At 34.3% G+C, this 18,803-nt stretch overlaps 1 pseudogene across 1 annotated transcript in view; it reads left to right on the top strand.

Moving 5' to 3' along the window:
• Positions 1 to 18,803, top strand: part of LOC101708939 (axonemal dynein light chain domain-containing protein 1-like) — an 86,690-nt pseudogene that overhangs the window by 47,031 nt on the left and 20,856 nt on the right. Inside the window, exons 9-16 of the transcript XR_015447589.1 lie at positions 139 to 195; positions 768 to 870; positions 3,658 to 3,778; positions 4,681 to 4,820; positions 5,660 to 5,763; positions 11,048 to 11,166; positions 14,411 to 14,514; positions 15,362 to 15,522. The product of XR_015447589.1 is annotated as an axonemal dynein light chain domain-containing protein 1-like (transcript). The remainder of the gene's footprint in view (positions 1 to 138; positions 196 to 767; positions 871 to 3,657; positions 3,779 to 4,680; positions 4,821 to 5,659; positions 5,764 to 11,047; positions 11,167 to 14,410; positions 14,515 to 15,361; positions 15,523 to 18,803) is intronic.

An 18,803-nucleotide genomic window follows, 5' to 3' on the forward strand; every position in this document is an offset into this window, starting at 1 on the left:
TGGGAAGAGAAGCTCTCTGTGCTGCTGAGGCCAGAGCCAGCCCTTTGTGCATGCTAAGCATGTAATCTAACACTGAACTACATCCCCGGGCCCCAGTCATTCTCTTAAAATAACAATTTCTTGTCTTATTCATGGTAGCAAATATACTACTCTTCTCATGCATAGTGAAAACAGGCTATTGCTCTTCCCATCCATGTACGTATGGTCTATTTTACAATGTTGTTTAGAAAGAATGATTATGTTCACATGTATTCTTTTTGTTGATATTTTATTAAACAAAAGTATAGCAGGAACCCAAAACAATAATTTTCTACAGTTCTGTTATCTAATTAGTTGTTTTCACATGTCCAATTGCATATTCAAATCTACATAAATGTAAATAGTATTTAGTATGAAACAGTTATATTCTACATTTAACGATTAGTATTTTGTTGCGGTCTTCTTTCCTTTGTCCTTTTTCTTCTCTCACACTGGGTGTTGGTCTCTCCACATTTTTTATATGTTCCGACCATCTTACATAATAGTTATATAGAATCTTTGGAGGGGAGAATTATTTTCTTTTAAGAAAAGGATCATACTATTTACATGTTTTCTTGGTTTTTAAAAATTCTATTATTAATATCCCACTAGATGAATAGATACAGGTCTAGTGCTTTGAAATATTACTGTTAATATTCCATAATTATATATTTTATTATATATTTTATTTATACATTTTATATTCTTTTTGTTATTTGAGCATCAGATGTTAAAATGTTATTTTCTAGGAAACCTAATAGAAGAGTGGAAGTGGTCCAACTGACTGAAGTGATGAACACTATGCTAGAGAGGGCTGGTGTAGAAAATGAGGAATATGCAGGACCAACCAAGGCAATTGCAAAAAATCAGTGTAATTCAGTGTTCAAGACCGCGGGCTCTGGAGGCAGAGTACCTGAGTTAGAATAATAAAAAACATAAGGTGCCCAGAAAAGTGCCTGGCATGTGATAAAATTATATAATTAATTATTAGTATAGTCAATCATTATTTAATAATAAGGATGTTTTCTGAGAAATGCATCATTAGACAATTTTGTCATTGTGAGAACATCATTACACAAACCTACATGGTATAGCTTGCTGTGCACACAGGCTGTATGATGTAGCCTATGACTACAGCAAATTAACTATACTGACTGCTATAGGCACTTGTAATACAATGGCAAGTATTTGTGCATCATCTTCTGGGACCACTGTCATATATGTGGTCTGTTGTTTACTGAAATGTCATTATGTAGCAAATGACTGTATTGTTACATGTGTCACTGAACATAGGCATCACTTCTTGTAAGATCCTTATTATGTATTTATTTTCAATTGATATATAATGTGCATATTTATGAGATAAGTAGGATATTTGAATATATGTCTGAAACTTGGAATGATCAGCCTGGAGTAATTGACATAACCAGCACCTCTAACATTTATCGTTTCTTTGTGTTGTGAACATTTAAAATCCTCTGCATGGGGTATGTTGAAATATACAAGTAATTGTCAGTTATACTTATGCTATTGTGCTATAGAACATTAGAAATTATTAATCATCAACCATTCTTTCTCCATCCCCTTCCCAGGCTCTGGTAACCATTATTCTACTTTCTACTTCTATGAGATCAGTGTTTTTAGCTTCCATGTATAAGTGAGAAGATACAGTACCTGCCTTTTTGTGCTTTACTTATTTTACCCAACACAGTGTGTAATGATGGGATATCATGCCTTTTTACGGCTAAGTAGTATTCCATTATGTATGTGCACCACATTTTCTTTATCCATTCTTTGCTTCATGCAATTTCCATTTTTTTGCTGTTATGAATAGTAGTGTAATAAATACAGAAGTGCAGCTATCTCCCTGACACACTAATTTTCTTTCCTTTCGATATATTTCTAAGTAGAGGGATTTCTGGATCATACTGTAGTTGTATTTGTAGTGCTTTGAAGAACCCCTATACTGTTTTCCATAGTGGCTATACTAATTTACATTCCCTCTAAAATGTGTGCTTCCCTTTTAGAGTATCCTTACCAGCATTTATTATTTCCTTTAAAAGACTCATTTCTTTATATCCTACTAAAAACTCTGCCAGTTAAACCATGCTTTCTTACCACTTGTAACTTTTTTTTGTACTTAATGAAAAAACTCTTCAACTTTACATAGAAATTTTTTTCTTTATTGGGGCTATTTCTTTCTTTCTTTTTTTCCTTTTCTTTTTTTTTTTTTTTTTTTTTTTTGGTACCGAGGATCGAACTTAGGACCTTGTGCTTGCAAGGCAGGTGCTGGAACCACTGATCTAAATCCCTGGCCTGGGGCTATTTCTTTTTTGTTTGATATATTTTTTACTTGTATAGTGTTTAAACCTTACAAAAAAAATTAGTAGAAGATAATCTGATGGAGCCTTTACCCAGTGCCTTAGTCTATCTTCTGCTGCTATAATGGAGCACACAATGTCTCAAATTTATAAACAGTAGGAGTTTATTTGACTTATGGATCTGGAGGCTGTGTGGCAGCAGCATCTGGCAAGGGCTTTCATGCTACATCAACCATGGTGGAAGGTGGAAGGGCAAGTGATCTCATAAAATAGGGAGAAGAAATTGGCCTGAAGTAAGCAGGAGGCTATTTCTGTGATGATGACAGCATTAATCCACTTATAAGGCCAGAGCCCTCATGTTCTATTCACCCCTTAAAGGCCCACTTTTTGTTTTTGTTTGGTTTTGGGGACAGGGTCTTGCTATGCAGTTCAGGCTGGTCTTGAACTCACTATGTAGCCCATGCCATCCTTGAACTCGCAGTGATCCTCCTGCCTTAGCCCCACACATGCTGGGATTACAGATACATGGCACCACATGTGGACAAAAGTCCTACCTTTTAATATTGTTACAATAGCAGTTAAATGTCAGCATATATTTTGAAGGGTCATTCAAGTCTAGCACCCAAATTCTCCCACCTGTTATTTACATGGCTCCCTATTTGTTTTTTCATCCTCATTCCCTATTATATATGCCTAGTTTTTTTTTTTTTGGTCTATTCTAAATTGGAGACATCTAGCCTCTACTACCATATATCACAGGGTTTATTTGTACCAATAAGGACATTCTCTCAAATATCCATAGTATTAAAATCAGGACATTACCTAGCATAGTCCATAGCCAAATTTCATCTTTCATCAGTTATCCCTGTAATGGCTTTCATAGCTACTTCCGCTTAGCCTGGCATCTGAGCATCACACAGTACTTCTAGTTATCATGTTCCTTTGGACACAGTTCTGTGGCCTTTATTGTTTTTCTTGACCTTGATCATTTTGAACAGCACAGGCCAGTTATTCTGTCAGATATTCCTTAGTTTTGGCTTGTCTGATGTGTGCTCATGGTTACATTCATGTTTTAACATTTTTTGGAAGGCATAGCATACAAGCGATATTGTCACCTTCTCAGTGTGCCATACAAAAATGTGCACAATTAAACAGATTTTAAAAATCATATATGATTTTGTGTGTGTGTATATGTGAAAAAGCAATGAAATAAATTAATCCTGTTACTAAAACTTGTTCAGAGTTCTCACCTCCTAGAATGTCTTTTTAACTGTTAACACTGTCCTAAGTACTGATTATTTTACTTATCTTTGGCCAGTTGCACCAGCTATTACATACGTTAGAGAAGGAGCAGAGCATCTACAACACAGTATTTCATGAACTTACTCGACAAGTCAGTGTGGATGTGCAGATAGAAAAGAGCTACTGTCCAAAATCAGGTTAGAGCTATTGTTAGTCTTTTATTTGTTTCTTTTTTTTTGGTAGTACTTAGGACTGAACCCTGGAATTATAGATGTGTACCACCATGTGGGCTCCTTTTTATTTTTAATTTTGAAACAGAGTCTCCTTAAGTTGTCCACATTGGGCTCAGACTTGCAGCCCTCCTGCCTCAGCCTTTTGAGCTGCTCAAATTACAGGCATGCACCATTGTGGTTGGCCTAGTTTCCTTTTGAATTTTATTTTATTTTATTTTTTTTGGTACCGGGGATCAAACTTGGAACCTTGGACTTGCCAGGCAGGCAGCAGAACCACTGAACTAAATCCCAGGCCCTACAAGTCTCTTATCAGATAACATAGTTTGAAAATACTCTCTCTCATTCTCTGTGTAGTCTTTACTTAATGGTGATGTTTGATGTGTGTAAAGTTCAGACTCTGATGAATCTAATTTGTTTGGGTTTTTGTTGTTGCTTGTGCTTTTTGTATCATATCTAAAAACCCATTGCCATCCCATTGTCCCTTTGTTATCTGGGTCCAAAGGTTCCTTTACAGGAAAGTTTAAAAATTATAATTCAGTTTCTTGGATATATACTATATATATATAGGTTATCTTCACATTCTTGTTTTAAAAATTAATTTTATTGGTACATTTTAGGTATATAGTATTATGACATTCATCATTGGAGATTTGTACCTTTACATAATCTCTCTTGATTCTTATTTTTTCCCCATTCCCCTGCCCTCCCTTCACCCCCTCCATCCCTCCCTATCTACAAAGACTTTGTTTCCATTTTTTCATTTTCTCATGTTAATTCCATTCCCTTCTTTCCTTTCCCTTATCCTTCCCACTTCCCCTTCCCCTTTGCACCTTTTGCATGGTGTGTTTCCCTTGTTTCTTATACAGAGAGAGGTATGTGCAGATGCTTGACCAAATTGCCAAGCAGATGATTGAATTCATAAGGAGTTGGTAACTCAGTCAATAATGAATCAGTGCATTTTAGAAGAACTGTATAATTTCAAGAATGTTATTGAGGAATTGACCAGGTAAAAACTGATTATCTTGAATACAACATTCAGAGCCATGTCTTTAAATAAAGGAAAAGATATTCATAGAAAGTGGAATGGTTAAAGGTGAAGACTCTTTTGTCTCCTCTTCATGTTTAGGAAGAGAACTGCAAGAACTGGATATTGTAAATAGATGCAGAGAAATGGATTGTGTAGTTTATCACAAAATTCAGGCTTTGTATATATTTGACAGTGAAGAGACTCTCTTCCAAGATACAGATGTTTACCTTTATCAGGTTTACAGAGTAGTATAGGAATTATGGACATTAAGATTCAAATACCAAAGAGAATAAGCATTCTATAGCAATCAAGGACAGGTTAGTGATCATCTAACTGTGGTATGATGCTTAGTGGCGAGAATAAAGGGGACAGGATAAACAGACCAGCGGGTGAGGCAGAGCAATGTGGCAGCCTTGTCTGTCAGCATCGGGCTGCACTCTATTCCAGAGGATGCCCCCACCATGTCTTCTTTCTTCCTTTTCTTGGCAGCTTGATTCTTTTGCCAAGCTTGGCAAGATTCCATCCAGAATTACACTAGATTTCTTAATTTGAGTTATAAAGTGGAAAAACTAGAAAACTGAGAAGATGTCTGAGTGTAAATCTGATTTCCTGGGTAGAAACTTTGGAAGTCTCCAATTATGAATTTGAAATTTCTTTTCCTTCCTTCCTTCCTTCTTTTCTTTCCTTTCTTTCTTTCTTTTTTTTTTTTTTTTTTTGGTACTGGGGATCGAACCCAGGACCTTGAGCTTGTAAGGCAGGCACTGTGCCACTGAGCTAAATCCCCAGCCCAAATTTGAAATTTCTTTGCTTTGTTTCAGAGAACTGTGTCTGGTTTAGTCACATTATATGGAATTAACAAAGAAACAGAGAAAGCCCACAAGGATTTGGCACAAGCTGTTTTAGATGCTGAAAAGAATGCCAGGTGAGTTGCTTAAAGTTTATGTACCATATGTTGGGGAAATTATATATCACTTCTGAAGTAATATGAGGTCTGCCCAAAAAAGGTATATATCAAGAAAAGAAAAACTTGTATAAATATTTTAATACTAAATTTATTGAGACATCGTGAAGTTAATATAAGTTATGGGCCTGGGGATTTAGCTCAGTGGCATTGTGCTTGTCTTGCAATCCCTGGTACCAGAAAAAAAAAATTCATACAAGTTATCTTTGGCCTCTACAATTACAAGAGGTGCTCAAAGTGATGGCCATTAGCATCTAGACATTTATTAGTACAACAGACTGTTAAAGTGTGTATATATTTTTTGGGTGGACTCTGTATATATGATACCAACTTCTTGAAAAACACATACAGCTTCTAAAAACACATATACCTTCTTTATCTGACTTTAGTTGATTTCTCCTTCTAGGTGGAAAGAAAATAAAACCTGTTTTTTTCTCTGGGAGCATACAGATTGTTGGTTTCAGCATCAATCATTTCGTTGCATGAAGTTTGTAGGCTGTTACTTTCAGGATTTTTAGGAGAAGATGTGTGAAGGAGTGTGCATAGCACAAACTCTAGAACCGTACTGCTTGTTATGCAACTTTGGACAAGTCACATAACTATTCTGGGCTTCTGTTTGCTCCCATAAAAAATTGGGATTTTAATATTACCTATTTTTAGGGTTATTATGAGGATGAAAATTGTTAATATAAATGACACATTTAGAATGGTACCTGGCACCTGAGTATTCAGTGCTGACAGAAGAGATACTTCTATTTTAGTACCTACCTTTCTGTAAAATTTTAAGTTATGAAATATTTCAAATATTCAGAAATATAAAACATTATAATGAACACTTGTGAAATACCCTGAATTACTGAATGTTAGCTATTACAGTGTACTTTTTTTTTTTTTTTTGGAGACAGGGTCTTGCTTTGTAGTTCATGCTAGCCTTGACCTCACTATATAGTTCAGTGTGGCCTCAAACTCCTAGCAATTCTCCTGCTTCAGCCTCCCGAGTGCTGGGATTACAGCCATGTGCCACCATCCCCAGCTATGAATGTTAATTATTACAATGGTGCCTCAGTTCACAAACTTAATTCTCTCCATGATTCTGGTCACTAACTGAATTAGATGAGAACTGAATCAAATTTCCCCACAAGTCAACATCGAACCTTACTATTGAATTTGATTTGGTTCTTGTGCAATTCAGTTTACAACCAGAACTGTAAAAGTTTGTGAACCAAAGTAACACTGTATTTCATACTTGCTTCATACCTTTTTTTTTAGGAAACTGAATTTTATAGAAGCATTTGAAATTAAAAAAAAATACTTCTTTCCATTATCCTCCTTCTCTTTCCAGAGTTAATTACTAGTCAGCAGATGTTATGTAACTTTCCTGTCCACTTTTTTATATTTCACTATATATTTACATATCAAAAACAATATAGTATATTGTTTCATATATTTTCAAAATTTAGTTTTACCAACCAAATCTATGCTTTTATGATTTGTCCATTCTAATGCATATAGAATAAATTATTTTTATTGCTATCTAACATTAAATTATATGACTAAATAATAATTTATGCATCTATTTCTCAGTAGAAATTGATTGTTTAATTAATATTTTATTATTAATATAGCTAACATTTATGAAGTACTTGCTATATGTCAGGCACTATACTAAGCTCTTAGCTATGCCAACTCCTCCAGGGAGTGTTATAATATACGTCTTGTAAATTTCTCCTCTTCTTTTTTTTGTTTTTGGTACCGGGAATCAGAACTCGGGTCCTTGCGCTTGCACAGCAGGCGGCGAAACCATGGAGCTAAATCCCCTGCCCTCCTTGTTTGAGAGTTTTCTATTGGTATAAACCTAGAAGTAGACATGCCTATCCTTATCCTTGCTAAATTTCAGGAAAGTGTTCCACAAAGTGGTTGTACCAGTGTGTCAGTGTATGAGACCTCTATATTTTGTCCACATCTTTCACCAGTGTGCTGGGCATGATATTGCTTTTCCTAGGGGTATAGGTGAGTTTAGTAGTTCTGTTTTAAATTTAGTGCATCTACTCCATCTTAAAGTTTTTGCTCTATTTCAGAGGTTAGCAAACTTCCTATACAGGGCCAGATAGTAAGATAGGGTTTCTGACAAAACTGTTAACCTTTGTAACACGAGCTGTTGTAGAAACAAAGCAACCAAGGACAATATGTGAACCTGCTTGTGCCTCTCAAAGCTTTATTTATTGACACTAAAAGTTGAATTTTGGGCCAGGGATGTAGCTCAGTAGTTCTGCTGCCTGCCTTGCAAGCTCAAGGTCCTGAGTTCGAACTCTGGTATAAAAAAAATTGAATTTCATAAAATTTTCATTTATTATGAAAAAATATTCTGTTTTTTAACTAGCAAAAAATATAAAAAAGAAAATTAAAATGTAAAAACTAAACATGTAAAATTCTTAACTCATCGATCATACAAATATAAAAATGGTAGGCAGATTTAACCTACAGGCTCTAAGTTTGCTAACCCTAGACTCTTTTTCTGCTAAAATTTCATTTACTAGAGGCTATTGTATACAAGAGGATATATTTGATTGCATTTTAATTTTTTATTTTATTAAAAATAAAATGACAAAGTATATGTGTCATAAAATTTTTAAAAAATACAAACAAAAATGAAGAAAAATCAGTGTCATAGCCCACAGATTACTACTCTAAATACCATTGCTCAGATTATGTAATTTCTCTGCTCAAAATTGTGCATGACCAGGATGGGATTTAGCTCAGTAGCTCTGCTGCCTGCCTCAAAAGCACAAGGTCCCAAGTTCTATCCCTGGTACCAAGAACAAAAACAAAAACAAAAAAAACAAAAACAAAAGTGTGCATTACCTCTCCATCTAAGTAAACAGCAGTTTTTATTTTTTTCTTTTTTTTTTTTGGTACTGGGGTTCTAACTCCGATCCTTGTGCTTTCGAGCCAGGCCCCGGAACCACTGAGCTAAATCCCCAGCCCTTGTTTTTTGGTTTTTGGTTTTTTGGTACCAGGGATCTATCTCTCTTGCAAGGCAGACATGGTGCCACTGAGCTAAATCCCTGGCCCAGCAGTGCTTTTCAAATGGCTTTATAAGAGCCAATGTGTCTAAATTTCTCTGAGTTTTCCTGCTTTATTCTGGACACACTGGCCTTTATTGAACACAAAAGAATTCTCTGCTCTTGTGAAACTGTGCAGCATCCTTCCTCCTTCCTTAAGTCCTTTACTCAAATGTCATTTTTCTCAGTAAGATCTTTCTTGATTGCTTTATTGATTATTTAAAATTGCACACAGTTTGCATTCCCAAACTTATTTCTCTGACCTTTTGTTGTTGTTGTTCCTTGTTTTTTGAGCCAGGGTCTCACTGTATAGTTTAGGGTGGGCTTGCACTCACTGTGTAACCCAGGCTGGCCTCAAATGCATGGTGATCCTCCTGCCACAGGCTCCCAAGTGCTGGGACTAGAGATGTGTGCCACCACACCCACCTCTCTGATTTATTTTTATCCATTTTATCACTACCTAATGTATTTTACTTTGTTTATTGTCTCTCCATTAAGGGAAAAGATTTGTCTTGTTTTGAATAGTACCTACTATAGCATAGGCACTACACAGATAGCTGTTGAATGAATTAAAACAAAATACACAACAAAAGCTGGGCTTGGTGGTACATGCCTATAATCCTAGCACTCTCTGAGGCTGAGGCAAGAGAATTGTTAAATTCCAGCCCAGACTGGGTAAGTTAGTGATTTAGCAAGACCCTGTCTCAAAATAAAAATAAATAAAATAAAATAACATAAAATAAAAAGATCTGGAGATAGAGCTTAGTGCAAAGCTTGGGTTCAATCCTCATTACCCTGCGCAATCATACACGGAACAAAAAACCTAGAACTCTTTTTATGCTACTGTCCATTTTAAGGAAAATAAATTTTTTTTCAAACCAGAGAGTTTGATGGTTCTAGTGTAGGACTTTTTTGGGGGGGGGGTAGTATGGGGGATTGACCCTAGTGCCTTGACACTGAACTAAGACCCCAGACTTTCTTTTATTTTTCATTTGATATAGGACTTCACTGAGTTGGTAAGTTGGTTGGGCTGGGTTCCAGTTGTGTTCTCACTGCTATTATTATTTTTTCAAGCATTATTTTGGTATACTATGTCCTTCTTTTTGCTATGTATTTTTAATAGAATGAATCAAGTTGAATATATCTTTTTATCACTTGGATTTTATTCATTTTATATTATAATGTGAAATTTTCCCATGTACCAAAATATTAAGAACCCGATCTTTTTGCTTCAGTGTTTTCATCATATTTGATCATATTTTATCTGACCAATCTTTCCTTTTGTTGGACATTGAGGTTGTTTCTGAATTTTTTGCTTTTTCTGTTATAAATAAGGATAATTAATTCCTTAAAAAATCGATATCTAATTTTCAGACAGTAAAGTGCACAATCTTAAAGATTTCTTTTCAGTTACTTTGAACAAATAGAAGCTTACAGATGGAGGAAGATGTAAGAACTGATATGGTGGCTCTTGATTTGCACTAAGAATAGAGTTCTGTGTCGCTGGCCCTTAAATCTTATAGCAAAACGAACATGTCTTAGGAGGAAGAGTTCCAAAAGATTTATGAACTACTACTTGTCACTTTAAAAATTCTGTATTTGAATTTAATCTCAGAAGGACTTTTAGTTCTAAGAGAAGTTTCAGTGTAAATTAGAAGGGAAAGATATGCTCTGGTAGACATGAAGAAGTAATATTTTAAAAAGAAGTAAAAAAAAAAAGAGTACTCAATTATAATTAAGTCTTTGGATAGCTAGGAGAGATTTTTTTTAAAAAACATCTTGTATCAGTTATGTATAATTTTAAAAATTGGTGGTTCATAGTTATTGGGCTTTATACCTTTAATAAAGAATCCTAAGCTTATGTGCAAAGAAGCTTAAAAAAAAAGCTATGTTAATGTTACTTGTATTCCTAAATTTTTATTAGATATAGTGAAAAATTCTACTCAATAAAGGAGAAGGATGAAAACTATTTAGAGCAGGGAATATTACACTGGATTTTTTACTTTCATATGATTTTATAAGATACAGAATTGAAATTTGAATATTTTTTCTTCTATTTTACTATATATTTTTTCAATATATCCAGCAATTATACCACAATTTAATGGAATAAATTGCCTGTTTTGTAGCAGAGTTTTAAAAACTTTGTTTGTATAGCTGTTTCTTAATTATTTTGCTTTTAGGATTGTAGAAGAGTACCATGACTGATATACATTACAAAGAGGAAGTATTGGCACTGGTAGTAAACAGTTAATGGAAGAAAGAGATATCTGGAGCTCAACTACATATAAGTTGGCCCTAAAGATTTGTTCATCTGGACTCACAACTCAAACTTCTTTATTAGCTAAAGTTTCATTTTATAATTTTTTTTTTGATACTGGGGATCAAACTCGGAACCTTGCACTTGTGAGGCAGGTGCCAGAACCACCGAGCTAAATCCCCGGCCCTCATTTTATAATTTTTAACAATAGAGACAAAAATTGATTTAAAAGGTGGCTTTTAATTATTGATGCATAATGTAGCTTTTGTGGATCTTAAAAGTGGGAAGTTAAATTTTTTTGTTGTTTGTTTCCCCACCACGGTTGGGTACCTATCTGTTGTACAATTCAGGGCTCTTTTTTTTCACCAGAACCTGTACAGCACAAACAAATATTCTCTTTTTGCTGGTAGTGTTTGGGAACATGATAAAAATTTCAACTTTTATTGATACTAATAGTAAACTAGAAAAGATGGTTTTAGGCTTTATATAAAGTAAACATATTAGGATCATTGGATATCACACAGTATTTTTATTACATTGGTACACAGATGTGAAATACGGTAGCCTGTGGAACATGTTGGCTTTGGAGAACTACCAGCAAAGTTCCACTGTATTCTATATTTCTAAAATGTTTACCTGTTGGTTGCCTATTCTGATGTCTGGTATTTGTAGGTATTACAAGTGAATTATGACCCATATAGATTAAAAGATTGCTCCAGTTTGATTGGTTCTTTAGTCCACTGGTGTCAGGTCACAGGGTTCTCCATAGAAGCCTGCATAATATACTTGCATTAGAGTTCTGCATTAGACCCTACTCTGTGTAGTAGCTTTTGGATGAAAATGTAGCAGACATCCCTGTCAAAGTGTGAAGATATCCAAAACTAGAGAGAAAGGTAACATACTGTATGGTGAAATCAAGACTTGTGCATTTGGGGAACTTCATTTACTTGACAGAGGTCATTATTAGATTTCTAGAGCATTAATGGGGATATGTTAAGAGACATTCCCAAAAGAACAGACCTGAGGATCAGTGGAACAGACTAGAAGATGGAGAAACAACTCTGGACATACTCAGCCACCTAATCTTTGATGAAGGAGCCAAACACCTTCACTGGAAGAAAGATAGCCCCTTTAATAAATGGTGCTGGGAAACCTGGCTTTCCACATGCCAAAGATTGAAAATAGACCCATATCTCTCACCATGTACTAACCTAAAGTCAAAATGGATCAAAGATCTAAGCATTAAAACAGAAATACTAAATCTGCTGGAAGAGAAAATAGGTAGAATACTTTAGGATATAGGAGCAGGCAAAGACTTCATGAACAATACCCAGACTGCATGGGAAATACTATGAAGAATCAACAACCAGGACCTCATCTTATTAAAAAGCTTTTGGACAGCAAGAGAAACCACCAATGGAGTGGAGACAACTGACAGCATGGGAAATATTTTTTTACCAGCTGTTCATCAGACAAAGAACTACTATCTAGAATATATAAAGAACTCAAAAAAAAAAAATCACACCCCCCAAATTTAAACACTCAATTCAAAAGTGGGCATCTGAAATGAAAAGCACTTCTCAGGTGTGAAGTAGAAACACAAATAAATATATGAAAAAATGTTCAACATCACTGGGAATTGATGAAATGCAAATTAAAACAACACTGAGATTCCATCTCTCTCCAGAAAGAATGGCTGCTATCAAGAAATCAACCAATAACAAATGCTGGAGGGACTGTGGGGAAAAAGGAACGCTTCTCCACTGTTGGTGGGAGTGTAGACTGGTGCAACTACTGTGGAAATCAGTGTGGAGATTCCTCAGAAAACTAAAACTAGAGGTTCCATTTGACCCAGCTATTTCTCTTTTTGGTATCTTCCTGCAAGAATTAAAAGTATCACACCACAGCGATACATGCACACCCACACTTATGGCAATACAGTTTGTAATAGCTAAATCTTGGAAGTAGTCCAAATGCTCATCAATTGATGAATGGATAAAGAAGATGTGGTTTTTTAAAAAATAAATTTTATTTTTTCTCATTCCCCCCCTTAAGTCCCCTCCCTTCCCTGTGTACAAAACTTTGTTTCCATTTATTCGATTTTCACCTTTTTTCTTATCCCTTCTTTCCTTTCTCTCTTCTCCTTTGTCCCCTTCCCATTTGAATACTTTCTTCCCATTTCCCAACATCCATTATACATCTCACTCCTTAGTTCCACAATTCTTATTTCCACATTCAGTTTCTCACACCAGAGAAACAAAACAATGTATTTTTCATATACAGTGTAGTACTACTTTGCCATAAAGAAGGATGAGCTTCAGACATTTATAGCTAAATGGATGGATCTTGAGACCATACTCTGAAGTGAAATAAATCGAACAGACATGTTTAAATGCTGCATTGTTTCTCTGGTGTGAGAAACTGAAAGTGGGAATAAGTACTAAAATGTATAATAGATTTTGGGAAATGGGAAATGGAAAGAAAATGTTCCAGTGGGAAGGGGAACAAGGGAGGAGGGAGGGAGAAAAGAAGGAAGGAAAGGACAAGAAAAGTGAAAATAGAAGGAAAAAATAGAAACAAAGCTTTTGTACATAGGGAAGGGAGGGGGCTTGAGGGGGTGGGGGATGGAAAAAAGGGGCGGGATGTACCATATACAGGTGAAAGGTATTCCCATTGGAGAGGAAAAGAGATTTATTTATTACTTCATTTTCACTCGCATTCACTCATGAGTATACAGCAGATATTTCTAGAAGTTATATGACATGAGATATTGCAACAGTTTGATTGTAGAAGCAAATATGAGAATCCAGCTCTCTTCTTTGAAGAGACATAAAGGATATTTATAAAAATGTTGAAAAAAATGGTACTCTTGTCATTATTTTTTGAAAAATGTTATATTTTTATAAAATACTATTTATGTTAACATGAGTTTATTAATATGTTTAAATGAATAAGTAGATTCATATTGTAAATAATTTTAACTTAGTTTTTAGTGCAGCAAATGTCACTAGATATAATCTATATAAATAAAAGCACTTTAGAGTCCTCAGTAATTTTTAACAGCATTAAAGTGTCTTGAGATAAAATTGTTTAGAACATATACTCTTTAGTTTGGTTCCAGTTCTGTGGTTTCAGACAATGTGAATTTGTGATTCATATTAGTTGATTTAAATAAGAAATTTTGGTTGATATAATTATTCATGAAAGATTGACTTTGAAATAACTGTAATAAATTATAGTGATTTGTTAATGTTCTTGGTTCCTGATTAGAGTACATTATTTTTATAGGTAATTGAAAGAAATGGAGTCATATTGGCCAAAAGTCTCTGCCTCAATGAAAAAAGCTGTAATAAATATACTAAGCATTTCATCACATTACTGTCAAACAAGGTAAGGCTCAGTTTACTTAAGTAATGAGAGAAAAGACTCCAAGTATTGAGGTGTCAGACAATTGGGACTTGCTTTGCTAAATTTATAAATTTTTAAATATAGTTTTGTATTTGTGCTTTATTGTGGGCAGAATGAAAAAATCTAAGATAAATAAATCCTCTTATTTCCTTATTTATATTCTATTGTAATTAAATAATTTCAGTTTTATAATACTACAAAGTTATTCATATTTATTTATTCATATTTACAATAAAAGTAAGTAGCTTTATTTATTGAAATAGTTGTATTATCAATGTATTCTATGCAATTTTTTTAGAAATTCAGTGAGTACTGTAGGGAGAAAAAGAAAGAGCTGGCATTTGTGTGTTTCTACTCATCAAACCATTTATATCAATCATTTTCATTTAACTCTTAAAACAATCCTTTAAGACATGTATTGGTGACTTTATTTTATGAATAATAAAAATTAACTTCAAATAAAATAAATGCTATCCAAGGCTATACAGCCATTAAATGTGTAGGATTCATATTTGGTTCTGTGTGGTTTGATGGTTTCTATTCTTTCCAGTGTACTCTACTGCCCCTGTGAAAGTCCTAGAGGAAAATTAGGTTCATGGGGAAAAAAAATCTTCTCCTTGATACTGTGCTAATACTTTATGTGTCATTGAAAACCCATCACCAAACAAACATGTCATTGATGTTTTGAAAGAGTAATATTGTCTCATTTTCTCAGATTTATTTCCTATGTATTTCTCTAGTTTTACAGTATTACTACTGTATATATGGTCTGTTGTATGTTAATAAATACTTGTTATATGAATAAATAAATTGATTCTATGCATTTTAGGACACTGCAGACCTTGCATTGTTGCAGAAATTGACACACAAATGGAGAAACTTACTGAACAAATTTAAACAGGATGTGGAACAAACGGAAGAGTCTACAAGGGAGAAATTGCAAATTGTTAAGGATGGCCTTATGAAATGGCAGCAGTTCTATGAAAATAAGTGAGTCTCTAAGAATCCTCTTTTTCTGATTATAGCATGTCTAAATAACTCAGTACAGTTCTCATTCTGTCTTTCTCTGTCCACACCCCTCCTCCTACCTTATAATTACTTAAATATTGATTTTTGTGGAGGTAACCAGGATCACTTACTAGGGCAAATCTTGTTAAGGACCTTGAACACTCTGATGCTTTCTAGTGATAATTAACAGTACTTCTAGATCAGCCTGCTCAACTGTTGCTTCCTTCATTTAAGTCTACCTCCTTTTTTTTTTTGCACTTTATTAAATTCTCTTATTGGTACATTGTAGGTATACAACACAATTACATTTCTCATTGGGAATTGTACATTTACATAATGCATCTTGGCTCTTATTTTTTCCCCATTCCTAGCCCTCCCTTCACCCCCTCTACCCTTACCTATTTACAAAGACTTTATTTCCATTTTATCCATTTCTCATCATTTTTCCTTTCTCTACTTTCCTTTCCCTTGCCCCTCCCAATACCCCTACCCCTTTGGACTTTTTCTTCCTATTTTGCATTATCGATTATTCATTCTAATCATTGGTACATTTTAGGTATACAATATAATGACATTCATCATTGGAAATTTGCACCTCTACATAGTCTCTCTTGGTTCTTATTTTTCACCCTTGCCCAGCCCTCCCTTCAACCCACCTCTTTTTTATCTTTTTTTTTTTGTACTGGGGATCGAACTCGGGGCCTTGTGCTTGCAAGGCAGGTGGTGGCACTACTTTTTCTATCTTTTTAAAATAAAGTCAATTTATTTCATTACTTTTGGAAAACTTGAGTGTCTGGATCCCATCTGCAAATTCTGTAGCACAGTGTATGTGCAGAAAAGTAGAATCAATGTAGAATAGTTATAGGGAGATGCATTTTGATTAAATATCATACTTTGTAATGACTAGGGTAATTTGATAATAGAAGGAAATAGTAAGAAAGTAGTTAACTTGAGGCTTGGTAATTAAGTCAAAGCCAGAAAAGGTCAGTGACAATGTCTGGTTTGGATATAAACTGGACTGGATGATTTCTATCGGTTTTTTTTTCTTCTGCTTCCAACTCTTTCTATTGCAATAATAAAATTTTGCATAACCAATCTGGTCTTTCATATCAAAAATCTGTCCAGGATCATATAGCCAATTGCTACTTGATTTTTTTTTTGTTACCGAGCTTCAAACTCGATTCCTTGTGCTTGTGAGACAGGCGGTAGAACCACTGCGTTAAATCCCCGGCCCTGCTACTTGATTTTTTTAAATTAATGCATATTGCTTTTATAGAGTAGTGGTTTTCTTTTTGGCATCTTCATAAATGTATGTAATGTACTTTGATCAGTTACCTTACCATTACCTTCCCTCTCCTCCCCTATTCTCCAATCTTCTTGTCTTCTTTAATAGTCTCCCTTCTACTTTCATGTGTTCTCTCTCTCCTTAGATGCTTCATGTAGAGGAAACACGTGATATGTCTTTCTTAGTCTGGTTTATTTCATTTAATATGATAGTATCCAGTTCCACTCATTTTCTTGCATATGACATGATTTTGTTTTTCCTTCCTTCCCTTCTTCTCCCTTTTTCTTCCTTTCTTTTTGAGTGCTTATCTGGGTTTGCCATCATTGTGATACTGGTTTAGTAGAATGAATTTAGAAGCATTCCTTCCCTTTCTATGTCATGGAATAATTTGAAGAGCAATAGTGACAGTTCTTTAAAAGTCTAGAAAAATTGACCAATAAATTTGTCCAGTAAATTAGTCCTGGGGTTCTCTTTGTTGAGAGACATTTTATTACTGGTTCATTCTTTTTGCTTATTGTTGATCTATTTAGAAGATTATATATCTTCTTGGTTCACTTTTGGTAGTTATATGTATCTAGAAGTTTATTTCTTCTATATTCTCTAATTTGTTGAAATAAATGTTTTCAAAATAGTTTTTAATACTCATCTGGATTTCAGTGGTATCTCTTGAAATATCAAATTTTTGCTTTTAATTTTATTAATTTCAATCTTATTCTTTTGGTTAGTTGGGCTAATAGTTTGTCATCTTATCTTTTCAAAGAACGGATTCTTTGATTAATGAATCCTTTGTATTCTTTTAGTTTCTATTTCATTAATTTCAGCTCTGATCTTTATATTTTCTTTGCTTCTAGTAGTTTCAGGTATGGCTTTTCTTATCTTCTTGAGGACTTCAAGATGCATCATGAGGCTATTTATTTGAGATTGTTCTGTTTTTCCAAAATAGGCACTCATAGTTATAAGTTTCCCTCTTAGTACTGTCTTCACTATATCCCACAGATTCTAGTATATTATGTTTCCACTATTATTTGATTCTAAGGAGTTTTGAATTTTTCCTAGTTTCTTCAGGGACTTACTCATTGTTCAAACTATTTTATTCAATCTTCATTGTGTAGTTTCTGTGTTTTCTCTTGTTGTGGATGTCGTTTCATTTCCTTGTGATCTGATAGGATACATGAGATTATTTCAACTTGTTATATTTACGACTTGCTGTTCAGACTAATATGGTCCATTTTGCAGAAAATGTCATAAGCTGCTGAAAGAATGTGTATTCTGCTATTGTTGGATGGAATACTCTATAGGTGTCTGTTAAGTCCATTTAGCCTGAAATGTAGTTTAATTCTCACTTGTTAATTTTTTATCTAGATGACCTATGTATTTGTGAAAGTGGAGTATTGAAATCAGCCACTATTTTGTTTTATAAGTATGCTCATGCAATTATTCATTGGTTATCTGAAATTAAAGCAGACCTAGAATCCCATATTTTTTCTTTTTGTTACTAAATCACCAGAGCTTAGCATCTAGCCTTTCCTACTCTTGGCTTATCTCTCATCAAATATCTCTTGTCTTCTGTCTCAAGCATATTCTTCAGAATCTGGACTAGGCTATGTCCACTCCTACCTCAGGGCTTTTGCTGTTCTGTTGTAAATGCCTCATCCTTTGCTAGGAATGCTTTTAGCTTCTATTGATTTGTTTAATTTATTTAATTGCCACTCACCTTTTAGATTTTAGTCTCTTCTGAATAGCTTCCTTTCCCATGTGTTATATCTCTCCTAGCATGATGTAACTTTTCTTCATTGATCCTGTATCTAGTAGCAACTGCACATTTATTTTTGTGATTATATAATTATGACATATCTTTCCCTTTAAACTATAAAGTCAGAAATCAAATTTATTTTTTCTTAATTTTGTATTCTCTATACCTCTGTTGGTACTTGATATATGTTAAACACTGCAGAAAGAAGGAAGAAAGGAGGGAAGG

The sequence above is a fragment of the Heterocephalus glaber genome, unplaced genomic scaffold (genome assembly GCF_053883595.1).
Source record: "Heterocephalus glaber isolate CG9 unplaced genomic scaffold, H.glaber_assembly_v1.0 deba00000470, whole genome shotgun sequence".
Taxonomy (NCBI): Eukaryota; Metazoa; Chordata; class Mammalia; order Rodentia; family Bathyergidae; genus Heterocephalus; species Heterocephalus glaber.